Below are 14312 nucleotides of genomic sequence, written 5' to 3' on the forward strand. Positions count from 1 at the left end.
GGGTCAGAGGAAGCAAACTCGCTAGACCCCAAAACACCACACACACACACACACACACACGTATAACCGCGCGCGCACACGCCCCCACGACACACAAGAGAACAAAACCTTCTTAAAAACTAGGCACAGGCAGTATCTTTGAAGTCAAAGTTTTGAAATATGTAAAGGATAATGTACTTTTAATATTCCACGGAGTACAATCATTGTCCGGTTCATCTGCGGATGTGCGCATCAGCGGCGAAGTAAACTCACAGCAAACTTACCCAGATTTTTTTTTGACCTTGTGCTTGGGATTTCATTATTACTGGGAATAATTTTTAAATATGTTTGCATCAAGATGGTAGGTGTCTTTGAACATTCCAGGCCAAAAAGGTTTGAAGTATGCTTTTATGATAGCACAGAGGGATAAAAACCGAAGCACTACCATTAGGCGCCCTCACAAAGGCAAGCACAAGGCATCATCGATTTATTATAAAGGAGCTTCTCCTGGAAGGCTGCAGAATTTTATATTTTGAGTAGTCACAGGAGGGGAATTACAATATTATTCTGCTGCAAAAGAAATCTTTGCCTTGCCTATCTCGATGAATATTTGATACCAACACTTAGCTTTCATTCTTTGCCTCTCTAAATGCATCAGAAACTGTACACGTTCTGTCCAAAATATTGAGGGGGGAACCCTGAATTTTTGCTGAGTTCCAGCTAGTCATTTAAAAAAATGATTTGTTCTTTAAGACAATTCAGGATGTTTGTGTTTCAAAAGCACTCGGATTTATTATTACACCTTCTACAATTGAATACATTTTATAGGTTTCCCCCGCTGTCTAAAAGTATAGCGCTCCTATGAAACCTTTCATGAGCCAAAATGGCATAAAGCAAAAAAGCAATTACCATTAATTTATATGGAAATTTTTTTAGCATTCCCAGACCCCAAAAAATAACCTCTCGTAAGCAATTCGGATGCTTTAGGACATATCTTGCTAACGGATGCATGCAATGAATCGAGGTAAGACACAGATGCTGGAAAGTTCAAGTCAAAACTATGGCAGCTGAATGCTGAGGTGCTGAGCCTCAATCCCAGAAAGGAGCTTGAGGGCGCCACCCCTCCCTGTTTTGGGGGCGCACTGCCTCCTTCCCCGCTCAGGGCAAAACGCATGCTGAATGCTATTTTCGCTTTCCCCCTTCTTGCATGTGTGTGAAAATCCTTTCCAGATTTCTTTCAGGTGAAGAAAACAAACGTAATTTAGGGCTTTCCTAAAAGTGAAGTGACAGAACAGGAGCTTTCAGAAAGCGGGAGAGGACTGTACTTAAATACCACTCAGGATGCTGAGCCAGACACGGTTCCTGCTCTGAGACTCACCGTCGCACTGAGGATATGGCAGTTAGGGTCTGTGAGGGAACATACACTCGGCAAGGACTCGCCCTGCCTGAAATGGAATAGCTTAAGGATGAGGGTGGCAGGAGACTCGCCGTCATTCCGGCAGCTAATTCCACCTATAGAAACTTAGGAAGGAAATGACACTTCATTTTTNAGTTCCTGCTCTGAGACTCACCGTCGCACTGAGGATATGGCAGTAGGGTCTGTGAGCGAACATACACTCGGCAAGGACTCGCCCTGCCTGAAATGGAATAGCTTAAGGATGAGGGTGGCAGGAGACTCGCCGTCATTCCGGCAGCTAATTCCACCTATAGAAACTTAGGAAGGAAATGACACTTCATTTTTCCCCGTACAGATGCTTCAGACATGGAGTCTGAAGGTCTCTGGGCATGTCTCGCCTTGCCACATACCAACAGTGGCACTTCGATCTGTCACTCACCCTCCTAAGCCTCAGTTTTCTTGCTTCTGAAGTTGAAATGTACAATTGGATGTCTGTCACACACTTTCACCCCATTGCTCTGGAAGACAGAAGCCCTTGCCCTTTACTTTTCAACTCTCTCCCTCCATGTCTCTCCCATCTCTCCTGGACAAATCCTCAGCATTCTTCAACCCATCTGTGAGCTCATTCCCCTTGGAAAGACTCCTGGTCCCCACGTGGCCGCTGTCACCCCCTTGCATGGGATGCCGTGGCACTTCTAATGTGACGCCACAATAATAGAACAGGGAGGTGGAATTGGAAATTGACACATTTGGGGAGAACTTGCTGGGTGCCAGGCACTGTGCAAATGCTATTCACACATTTTCTCAATTAATTCTAAAAACAACTTCTAAAGTTGATGATGATGTCTCTATTATCCAAAGGAGAAAACAGCCTCAGTGGTTAAAATCATTGAGGTAATGATCAGGGAAGTTCACAACACAGCCCATTTATGATACTAGGATTTATACCTTTCCCATTACATAGCACTTGCTGTATTGGTTTAGGTGTTTTTTTTCTTTAAAAAAATATTTATTTGTTTGTTTGTTTAGAGAGCAAAGGGGGGAGCATAGAGAGAGGGAGAGGGAGGGAGTATATCCCAAGCAGGCTCCATGGTGTCAGCACACAGCCCAATGCAGGGCTCGGTCTCATGAGCTGAGATCATGAACTGAGCTGAAATCAGGAGTCAGAAGTTCACTGACCGAGCCACCCAGGCACCCCTATTTTCAGTTTTTTTATTTTTTATTTTTTAATGTTTATTTTTGAGAGGGTGGGGTCAGAGGCAGAGAGAGAGGGAGACACAGAAATCAAAGCAGGCTCTAGGCTCCGCACTGTCAGCACAGAGCCCAATGTAGGGCTCAAACTCATGAACTTCTAGATCATGACCTGAGCCAAAGTCCGGCGCTTAATCGACTGAGCCACCCAGGCGCCCCTATTTTTTTCTTTGTATTAAATATCATTCTTGATTTTACCCATGAACGTTCCATTTTTTAAAATTTTTTTTTATGTCTTTATTTTATTTTGAGAGAGAAACAGAGAGTGAACAGGGAAGGGGCAGAGAGAGAGGGAAACACAGAATCTGAAAGAGGCTCCAGGCTCTGAGCTGTCAGCAAAGAGCCCGACACGGGGCTCGAACCCACGGACCGTGAGATCATGACATGAGCCGAAGTCGGACGCTGAACTGACTGAGCCGCCCAGGCGCCCCCATGAACATTCCATTTTTATGACATCCTTTTTTTAACAGCTTAAGTTGAGAGAGATAATTCATATAACAGGCAATTTACTAAAGTGTATAATTCAATGGCTTTTAGTCATTCACAGATATATGTAGTAAAAAATAGTATTTTAGAACATTTTCATCACTTCAGAGAGAAACCTTTTGGCTATCACCCTTCCCCCAGTCTTAACTAACCACTCATCTACTTCCTGTCTCTGTATATTTTCCTGTTCTGGACATTTATTAATGTACTCATATATTATGTGGACTAACATGGACTTATCATATATTTCTTTTTGTAGACAGACTACATTACCCATTCATCAGTTGATGGGCATTTGGGTTGTTTCTACCTTTCGCCTCTTAGCTCCGGATAATGCTACTCTATAAACATTCATACACAGGGGCGTGTGGGTGGCTCAGTTGTTGAGAGTCGGACTTCAGCTCAGGTCATGATCTCCCAATCTGTGAGTTCGAGCCCAGCATCAGGGTCTGTGCTGACAGCTCAGAGCCTGGGACCTGCTTCGGATTCTGTGTCTCCCTCTCTCTCTGCCCCTCCCCCACTCATGCTCTGTCTGTCTCTCTCTCAAAAAACAAGTAAACAGGAAAAAGAACGATTCATACACAAGTTTTTGTGGGTTTTGTGCAGGTATATGTTTTAATTTATCTCAGCATATGGCAAGGAATGGGGCTGTAGGTCATAAAGCAACTGTAAGTTCAGTCATTTGAAGACCTCCAGACTGTTTTCTAAACATCGTCATCATTTTATATTCCCAGCAGCTAGACATAAGTTCTTAATTAGATATATAATTTGAAAATATTTTCTCCCATTCTGTGTGGTGCCTTTTCATTTTCTTTATGGTGTACTTTAAGAAAAAAAATTAATTTTTGTTGTTAAATTATTCATCTCCTTGGTTCTCTTCCTGACCCCTTCCCTGAGCTGGTGACAAGTATCTTAGGAAGTAGTGCTGGCATATTAGGTGGTAAGCAAACACTCATATTGAATTGACCTGAATTGGTTTTTGTTTGTTTCAAGTTTTTGATTCAACTCTGGTTAGTTAACATACAGTGTAGTATTGGTTTCAGGAGAATTCAGTGATTCATCACTTACATACAACACCCAGTGCTCATCCCAACAAGTGCCCTCCTCAATGCCTATCACCCATCTAACCCCTCCCTCTTCCCACCTCCCCTCCAAAAACCCTCAGTTTGTTCTTTATAGTTAAGAGTCTCTTGAGTTTTGCTTCCCTGTCTTTTCCCTCCCTTCCCCTGTGTTCATCTGTTTTGTTTCTAAAATCCCAAATATGAATTGGACAAACTTGCATGATTGCTGTAAGGTTTTGTGGGATAGGCCCAAAGAGGTCTTGGAGATTTGAGGCAACCAAAGTGTTTAGTAAAGATCACCAATCACATGGTATGAGCTTAGAACTCCACCAGAATGGAGAGGAATTTCAAGGGGTCTGAGGTGTTACATGCATAAGATTTTTATTTTTTCATTTTAATTTTACTGCTTTGCTAGGAGTTTTATCATGAATTGATGTTGAATTATATGAAATTCTTTGTCTCTACCTTGAGGTGATTACAGTTATTTTTCTTTTATCCTATCAATATGGTGATTTCCATAGATTATATTCCAAGTGTTAAATCAATCTTGAATTCCTGAATAAATGCCACTTCGGTCATGATATATTTTTATATAGCTTTTATAATATTTTGCTTACATTTCATTATCATTTGATAATATTTTGTTTAGTGTATTTGTATCTGTCTTCCTGAGATTTACCAGGCTGTATATTTCTTCTCTACAATACCTTTGCATTATGTTGGATTTCAAAGTAAGCTGGAATGTGTCCTCTCTCCATCTATTCCCTGAGTTTATTAAATATTTGGTATTATTTCTTTGTTAAATGTCTGCAAATGTTCTTTGTGTAAAGAATGAAAAGAAATGTAGGAATGGTCATATTTTCTATTTCTTCTTGTGTCCATAATGACATAAGGTCACTTTTGTCCCAAGATTTTTCTAATTTGCTAAGTTTTTGGATAATAAGCATAAAATGTGTTATATTCTAATTATCTTTTTTTCCAAGTCTGGAAGATCTGTGGTATGATGTTATTTTTTTTCACTCCTGATATTGGAAATTTGTGCTTTCTTTTTTCTTCATTCTTTTTTCCAGGTGATTTTGTTATTATTTTTCAAGAAACCAGCTTTAGTCTTTGCTGACTAAATTGCACGCCTGTGTTCTGTGCTTATCTTTCTTATACCTTGCCTTCAGTTTGGGGGTTCAGTTTGCTCTTATTTTTCCAGCTTCTTGGAATGGAATCTTAATCACTGGTTTCCACTCTCCTAATATATGCATTTATAGTTATGGATCTATTTGCACTCCTCAAGTTTTGATACATAGTTTTTGAGTTTCCCTCATTCAAAATTTAAAAAAGTCCCTATGAATTTTTCTTTGATCAAATGACTTTTTAGAAATGTTTCTTATGCTCCAAACTTACTTTCAGTTACTGATTTCTAGTTTAACTTCTTTGTAGTCAGAGAAAACACTCACCATGATTTCTCCCTGGAGGACTTATCATTTCCTCCATTAAATGGAGAGGATTGGCCAGTGCTCACCTCCATCCATTCCACCTTTGAGCCACAAGATGGTAGGTTGTAGGTTTCCTTGGACTCACTTCACCTCTGATGTTGTCTCTCCAGAGAAAACTTGTGATATGTCCATTTAGTGTCCTCCTTCTACTGAGGGTTGGTGTTTATTTCTATACTAGGCCCCTGATTCCAGCAAAAAACTTTTTAGGGAAACTGGTCATCTTCTAAAAGATGTTCAGTGTCAGTAATCACCAGGGAAATGTCAATCAAAGCCACAGTGATATATCACCTCACATTTGTCGAAATGGCTAAAATCAGAAGGACAAGAAATAACAAGTGTTGGAGGGGCGTGGAGAAAAAGAAACCCTGGTGACCTGTCGGTGGGAATGTAAATTGGTGTAGCCACTGTGGAAAACAGTATGGAAGTTCCTCAAAAAATTAAAATAGAGATACCATAAAATCCAGTAATTCCACTACTGCATATTTACCTGAAGAAAACAAGAACACTAATTTGAAAAGACACATGTACTCCTATGTTTATTGCAGCATTATTTACAATAGCCAAGATCTGAAAAACAACCCAACTATAGATGAATGGATAATGAAGATGTGGTATATGTATGCAAGGGAATATTACTCTGCCACAAAAAAGAATGAGATCTTGTCATTTGTGACACCATGGGTAGACTTAGAAGTTATCATGCTAAGTGAAATGTCAGAGAAAGACAAATGCCGTACAATGTCACTTATATGTGGAAGCTGAAAAAATAAACAAATAAACAAATAAACAACTAGACTCTTAAATACAGAGAACAAACTAGGGGTCGCCAAGAGGAATGATACATTATGTTTAAACTTTGCTCACTCTTTATTATAAGACTCCACACCTTACAGCATACCTCCTTGACTCTAAAACTTCCACCTGTTCTCATAATCCTTATAATAACAGGAGCTCAAAACCACGCATATCAGTGAACCTTATTCCATATCCCACTGTATTCCATCCAACTCAATGATACCCACTGCTTATTAGCTCCCTAGTTTTGTTTAATTGTTTTTTATGTTTTTTAAAATTTATTTTTGAGAAAGAGAGAGAGAGAGAATGAGTGGAGGAGGGGCAGAGAGAAGACACAGAATCCAAAGCAAGCTCCAGGCTCCAACCTGACAGAGAGAGCCTGATACGGGGGTCTAATTCACAAACCGTGAGATCGTGACCTGAGCTGAAGTCAGATGCTTAACTGACTAAGCCACCCAGGCACCCCAACCTCCACTTTTTTTTACTCACCTAATGTTATAATTAAGACTCAAAGACTATTTGGAGTACAAAGTGAAACAAATACCACTGTATGACTTCAACTTAGTTTTTTTTAATTTTTTCTAATGTTTTAGAGAGAGAGAGAGAGAGAGTGGGCGAGGGAGGGTCAGAGAGAGAGGGAGACACAGAATCTGAAGCAGCTCCAGGCTCTGAGCTAGCTGTCAGCACAGAGCCCAATGCGGAGCTCGAACCCACAAACAGTGAGATCATGACCTGAGCTGAAGTCGGATGCTTAACCGACTGAGTCACCCAGGCGCCCCTCAACTTATTTTTTAACCCAAGTTTTCTCAATCCAATTAGTAAATAGAGGATGATATGATTAGAGCATAAAAATTATATTGGTTCATACAAGATATCCCCCAATACATTAACAATTTGAAACATTCTGGGTAAGTGCCCTCATATGTAAAGAGGAAGACTTAGCAATGTATGAAGGCAGATTTTTACAAGGTGTTAGTCCTACAAAAATGCTTTCTTTGAGTGGAATAAGTGGATGGTTGAGTGGAATAAGTAGATGGCTGATACACCCTAAGGTAGCCCCTGATAACTTAATACCTTTATATAATCCATTCCTCTACAATATGGTTGAGATGTGCAACTCCCTTCATAGAAATATAATATCCCCAAGGTGATGGAATGGCACTGCACTGATTAAGCTATGTTACTTTAGACTTTGTCTTAGCAAACTGGAGTAGAGATGGTCCTCATCACCTACAAGTAGCTGCAGGGTTATCGAAGAGTTAAAGGAGAGCCTGTGAGAAGGGCATATGGCAAGGAGCTATGGGCAGATCCCAGAAGCAGAGAACAGCCCCCACTGACAGCCCAGCGAAAAGGGAGGGATCCCAGTCCTGTCGTAGCAAGAAACTGCATCCTGCCAACAACCACATGAGCTTGGAGAGGACTCCAAGCTCCCAAAAGGAGCACAGCCTGGCTGACCTCTGGATTGCAGCCTTGTGAGACTCTGGCCAGAGGACCCAGCTTCACTGGTCAGACTCGGACCCAGAGAAATTGTGAGATAATAAATGTGCCATGCTTGAAGTCTCCAAGCTTATGATAATGTATTACACAGCAGTAGAAAACTAATACAATTGTTTTAGTGGATTGAAAATCTGCCATACTTTCCGTCATGTTAAATTATATGGGGAACTTGGGGATATAGATGAAGGAGCTACAAAGACATTTCCCCAGGATTAAAATAATTGAATGTGAAGACTTCTATGCTCTAGATTAGATTTTTAGTTTTAAAGAACTTTTCTCTCTTATAAGCAAATGACCTCAAGGGCCTCATTTGGAAGGAGAAGCACACGATCTAGTTCAAGGCTGTAAAGAATTAGCTGGCTGAGATATTCATGATCATGATGTTGATGACAATGGATATTTAACCATGCCAGGGTTTTTTTTTCCCCTTTTGCTTCTTTTGATTTTTAATATTTTCCAGTGCTATGGTTATAGAGTTTCATAAGGTTTTAATGACTTCCTCTATTCTATTTTCCCCATAAGCCCTGTAATTTTTAGTGTGCTATGTTGTTGAGATTTTTCAGAAACACACAAGAAAATATATATAGATACAGATACACACATACTCATACATACATACATACATGACATTACAGCAGAAATACGTATATTCTGAACGTCTCCATCCCCACATCAAAAGTCACAAATGACACCATATGCTGGAGACAATTGTAGCTTCTCCTTTGGACCCTCTCTCCAAAACACACTGAGTCCACTAGAGAATTAATGTCGTGTGCATTCTGTCCTAACGCCTGTCACAAAATATAAGTTAAGTGTGAATCCAATAAACTTCCTGACCACCTTGACATACACGGCACTTGGTGCTAGTGAAGAAACCACAATTTCATGCAAACACTCATTTTATATATTGAGGTTAATGAAATGTGGGGTTTTTTGTTTGTTTGTTTGTTTGTTTTATTAAGACACTCTCTACCTGCATCAATAGAGTTTCTCTGTACACCCAGCTAGATTCATTTCATTATTCATTGCTTGTTTCCTGGGGTGAAAAACAGTAACTATTTTTTTTTTTAGTAAAGAAACAAGAGACATGCCAGAGGACAGAACAGGGGTTAGCAAAATCTGGCCCCTGGGCCAAATCCTGCCCTCCTCCTGATTTTATAAATAAAATTTCATTAGAACACAGCGACAACCATTCATTATATATTGCTTCTGACTTTCTTGGAGCTACCATGGCGTAGTTGAATAGATATGAGTGACATGATGGTCCACAGAACCAAAAATATTTACCATTTGTCACTTTAGATACAAAGTTTGTCAATCTCTGAGATAGAAGTATTACCATCTAAGTCCTCTGAGGACTTTTAGAGTTTCNTTTGTGAGAGAGAGAGAAAGAGACAGAGACAGTGTGAGCAGGGAGGGTCAGAGAGAGAGAGAGAGAATCTGAAGCAGCTCCAGGCTCTGAGCTGTCAGCACAGAGCCCGGCGCGGGATTCGAACCCACAAACTGTGAGATCATGACCTGAGCCGAAGTCGGACGCTTAACCGACTGGGCCACCCAGGCGCCCCAAGAGTCTCTGGTTTTTTTTGACAGATATTTATTCCCAACAAAGGCATCAATTGGGCACCTGTGCCGTCTAGTAACTTCTATCTTCTTAAAGGTATTTTTTTTTNCCTAAAGGTATTTTAAGAAACATGAAATGCCATCACTCCTTCCCCAACCAACTTAGAAGAGGATTTGAAGGATTCACTACATGTTCTTATGTTGGCAAAAGAAACCAATTTTATATTTAATTGGGAAAAGAATGATAAATACCTAGATTTTGGCCCTTGCATCCATATTTGTGTTGGTTTCGCATACTTTATATTGCACATTAGAATCTATATGTTGTAGGCGCGCCTGGGTGGCTCAGTTGGTTAAGTGGCCGACCTCGGCTCAGGTCATGACCTCGAAGTTTGTGGGTTCTAGCCCCGCATGGGTCTCCGTGCTGACGGCTCAGAGCCTGGAGGCTGCTGCAGATTCTGTGTCTCCCTCTCTCTCTGCCCCTCCCCACTTCTGTCCTGTCTGTCTCTCTCAAAATAGAATAAACATTAAACATTAAAAAAAAAAAGAATCTGTATGTCATATATAGACACATACACAAGCGTCTCACAAAATACATGAAATAGTCTTCTCCCTAATCCCCTCCTAATATAAATCAACAAGATATAAACCCTCCTCAGGGCTTGATTGGTTATCTTTTAGCCTAAATAATAATTTGTGTAATTCGTATCCCTGTAGATGTACCTCCACCCACACCAACCAAATGCATAAATTGAAAGAAGTTGTTAGCCACCTTCTCTCCGAGCAATTTAAAGTAAATTCTGTTGAAAGATATTAGGTGAGAAAGGTTAATGCTAAAATAATGCAGGCGCATGGTGGCTAATACAATTGAAATGATGAATGATCTCTTGAATTGTGTCTCCCATGGAGATGGAGGGTGCTGATGAGCTCGGTGCGTGGTGCCGCTGTCTCCTATTTGTCATAATTATAAAATAGATTCCAGGTCATTTACCTAGAAAGAGTGTCTGGAGTTTATTGTCTAAATGGAAACTTTTCTCTGCCTGGAAATCTTCCTGTGATCTTTTATCATCCAAGATAGATGAACACTCGTCCTTGACAAATTGAATTGTTTTTAGTTGGGAAAGTGTACATTCTGGGAAGTCTTGTACTTGTTCTCATGCTTTTAAATACTGTGTGGCTGTTTACTTTATCTCTAATTTCTCTCTAAATGTGAGGGGATGTATGATTGCTGGAAAATACATTACTGGGTTTAAATATTACTCCAGTCCTGTCTTCATCATAGAAAAAAACAAAAAACAAAAAACAAAAAAATTTTACCAAGCTAGCATGTATCTATTCTCTCAGTCTAAGAACAGTGAAATCTGAAAAAAAAAAACCTTTTAGAAAAGTATAAGTGTTCTCTTAAAAAGTATCAATCACATATCACACATCTGAGTCTTACTAATAGATATATTTTCNCCTATTCTCTCAGTCTAAGAACAGTGAAATCTGAAAAAAAAAAAAAACTTTTAGAAAAGTATAAGTGTTCTCTTAAAAAGTATCAATCACATATCACACATCTGAGTCTTACTAATAGATATATTTTCCAAGACAGGATATATATATAAAGCCAAATCTAAAAAACAAAACAAAACAAAACAATTATACCAAGAAAATTAAAACATCACTACTTCGTCTCTATCTTCATTATCAGCAGATACCCTTATTTATATTTCATTGAAAGGATAGAAACAATCAGAGGAACATACCCATATGTTCCCACCGTATAAATTCAGACACTCACATTGGAGTTCACATGCTCTGCTTTCTCCCTCATTACCAGGAAAAGTATCCACATTCCTACTGAAGGCTGGTTCATCCATTTGTGCACGAGGCCTGACAATATGATTTTCTTCACTATTGGATAACTCCTGTCAGCATTAAAAATGGTTCTTATATTTCCAGTTGAACAAATCCTCAAACATACAAACATAAATCCCTCTTGACTTACTTCACCCTTCAAGATGGCATCATTTATCTCCCTATGCTCACAATTAATTTCTAGAAAGGAATCGTGAATGTCTTCCATTTCTCTTTTCCCATTCTCTTTTCAAGCCACTTCAATCTAGCTTGCACCTTCAATTCTATTGAAATTGTATTCTATCAAGGCCAGATCACCAGTGAAAACCATTTTGCTAGATTAAATGATAAATGTTTGGTTCTAATGCTTATTCATCTATCAAAAGCATTTGATCAGAATACCCTCCTCCTCATTATGTGGAGCCAGTATTACCCTGATACCAAAGACACTAAATGAAGAACTACCAACTAATATCCCTTATGGACATTGGTACAAAAATTCTTAACAAAATAGCAGCATATTGGATTCATAAGCATATGAAGTAGATTATACTCACGACCAAGTGGTAATTATTTCTGAAATGCAAGGATGGTTCAACATATAAAAATAAATCGATAGAATATACTACATTGATAAAACAAAGGGAGAAAAATACATGATCATCTTAATTGATGCAGAAAAAGCATTTGACAAAATTCAACACCCTTGTACTAACTACTACCATGATAGTAGTACATAGTAATAAAAGGAACTAAGGATAGAAGGGAACTACTTCAACATAATAAATGCTGTATATGAAAAATGCACAGAGAACACAACATTCATTGGTAAAACCTGAAGGCTTTTCTTCTAATAACAAGAACAAGGAATGGATGCTGATTTTACCGCTTTTATTCAACATCATACTGTAAGTACTAGTCAGAACAACTAGGGAAACAAAAAAATCGAGGCATCCAAATTATATAGAAAAAAATATTTCTGTTCACAAATGGTATAATCTTATATATATAGAAAAACATAAGTACTGCCCCCAAAATTTTAAAAGTACTAAACAAATTCATCAAAATGCAGAATACAAAGGCAACACACAAACATCAGTTGCATTTCTATATATTAACAATCTGAAAAGCATATTTAAAAGCAATTCCATTCATTATTGCACTAAAATAACAAGAGACTTAAGAATTAATCAAGAAGGCAAAAGACTTATATGAAAATTACCAAAAATTGCTACAAAAGTAGACACAAATAATGGAAAGATATCCCATGTTCATGGATTGGAAGTCAATATTGTTAAGATGGCAATATTACCCACCAACCGACAGATTCAATACAGTCTCTATTAAAATTTTCATGCTGTCTTGCAGTACTTGAAAATCTTTCTTAGAATGCACATGGAATCACAAGGGACTCCAAATCACCAAAACAATCTTGAAAAAGAAAAACAACACTGGAGGTCTCAGACTCCCTGATTTCAAAACTAACTACAAAGTGTCAGTAATCAAAATGGTGTGGTACTGGCATAAAGAGAGACATAGATCAATGGAATAAAATTAAAACCCCATAAATAATATATATATAGTTAAATATATGCTTAAACTTATATTAATATATTTCATGCATATTTTAACTATATTAATCGTTAAATCATTTTCAACCAGGAGGTCAACACTATTCAGTGGGGGAAAGGATAGTCTTTTCAACAAATGGTGCTAGTAAAACTGGAGAGCCACATGCAAAAGGATAAACATAGACCGTTATCTAACATCACATACAAAAATTAACTCAAAATGCATCAAAGACCTCAATGTAGGATATAAAATTAATAACCTCTTAAAAGAAAACATAGGGGAAAGTTTCAGGACATAGGATTTGGCAATAATTTCTTGGCTATGATATCAAAGGCATAGTCAATAAAAGAAAAATAAATAGAAAAAATATGCTTAACTAACTTTTTAAAAGTTTATTTGTTGGGGCACCTGGGTGGCTCAATCAATTAAGCATCTGACTATTGGTTTCTGCTCAGATCATGATCTTGCAGTTCATGATTTCGAGCCCCATGTCGAGCTCCATGCCTACAGTTTGGAGCCTATTTGGAATTCTTGCCATCTCCCACTCTCTCTGCCTCTCTCCTGCTTTTTCATTCTCTCTGTCTCTCTCAAAATAAATAAATAAACTTAAATATTGTTTTTTTAAAAAAGTTTATTTATTTATTTTGAGAGAGAGTGTGCATGCAAGTGGAGAGGGGCAGAGACAGTGTGAAAGAGAGAGAATCTCAAGCAGGCTCTGTGCTGAACTTGACATGGGGCTCAAACTCAGGAACCATGAAATCATGACCTGAACCAAAACCAAGACTGGGACATTTAACCGACTGAGCCACCAGGCACCACTTCATTAAATTTTTAATTGTGCATCTAAATAGACTACCAACACAGTTAAAAGGCAACCTACAAAAGGGGAGAAAATATTTGCAAATTGTGTATGTGATGAAGTATTTATATCCTTCATATATAGGGAACTCATAAACCTCAAAAATAAAAACAAAAGCAAAAAATTCAAAAATGAACAAAAAGCTTGAGTAGACATCTTTTTCAAAGATGCACAAATGGCCAGTAATCACATGAAAAGATATTTAAGATTACTCATCAACAGAGGAGGCCAATCAAAAGTACTACAATCAACGAGATGTCACCCCACACCTGTATAGAGAGCTACTATCAAAACAAACAAAACAGAGAACAAGTGTTGATGAGAATGTGGAAAAAACGGAAAGGCTTGTGCACTCTTGGCGGGCATAGAAAATGGTACAGCCTCTAGGGAAGTCAGTATGTTTCTAATTTAAAAGAATTAAAGATAGAATTACTATATGACTCAGCATTTCTACTTCTGGATATATATTCAAAAGGACCGAGAACTGAATCTTGAAGAGATGTCTGTACACCCATGTTCATAGCAGCATT

At 38.4% G+C, this 14312-nt stretch overlaps 1 protein-coding gene across 2 annotated transcripts in view; it reads right to left on the reverse strand.

The window, feature by feature from the left end:
- Nucleotides 1-14312, reverse strand: part of LOC144223674 (uncharacterized) — a 102032-nt gene that overhangs the window by 3095 nt on the left and 84625 nt on the right. The window lies entirely within an intron of this gene.

Source organism: Crocuta crocuta, unplaced genomic scaffold (genome assembly GCF_008692635.1).
Source record: "Crocuta crocuta isolate KB4526 unplaced genomic scaffold, BGI_CrCroc_1.0 scaffold70, whole genome shotgun sequence".
NCBI classification, from domain to species: domain Eukaryota; kingdom Metazoa; phylum Chordata; class Mammalia; order Carnivora; family Hyaenidae; genus Crocuta; species Crocuta crocuta.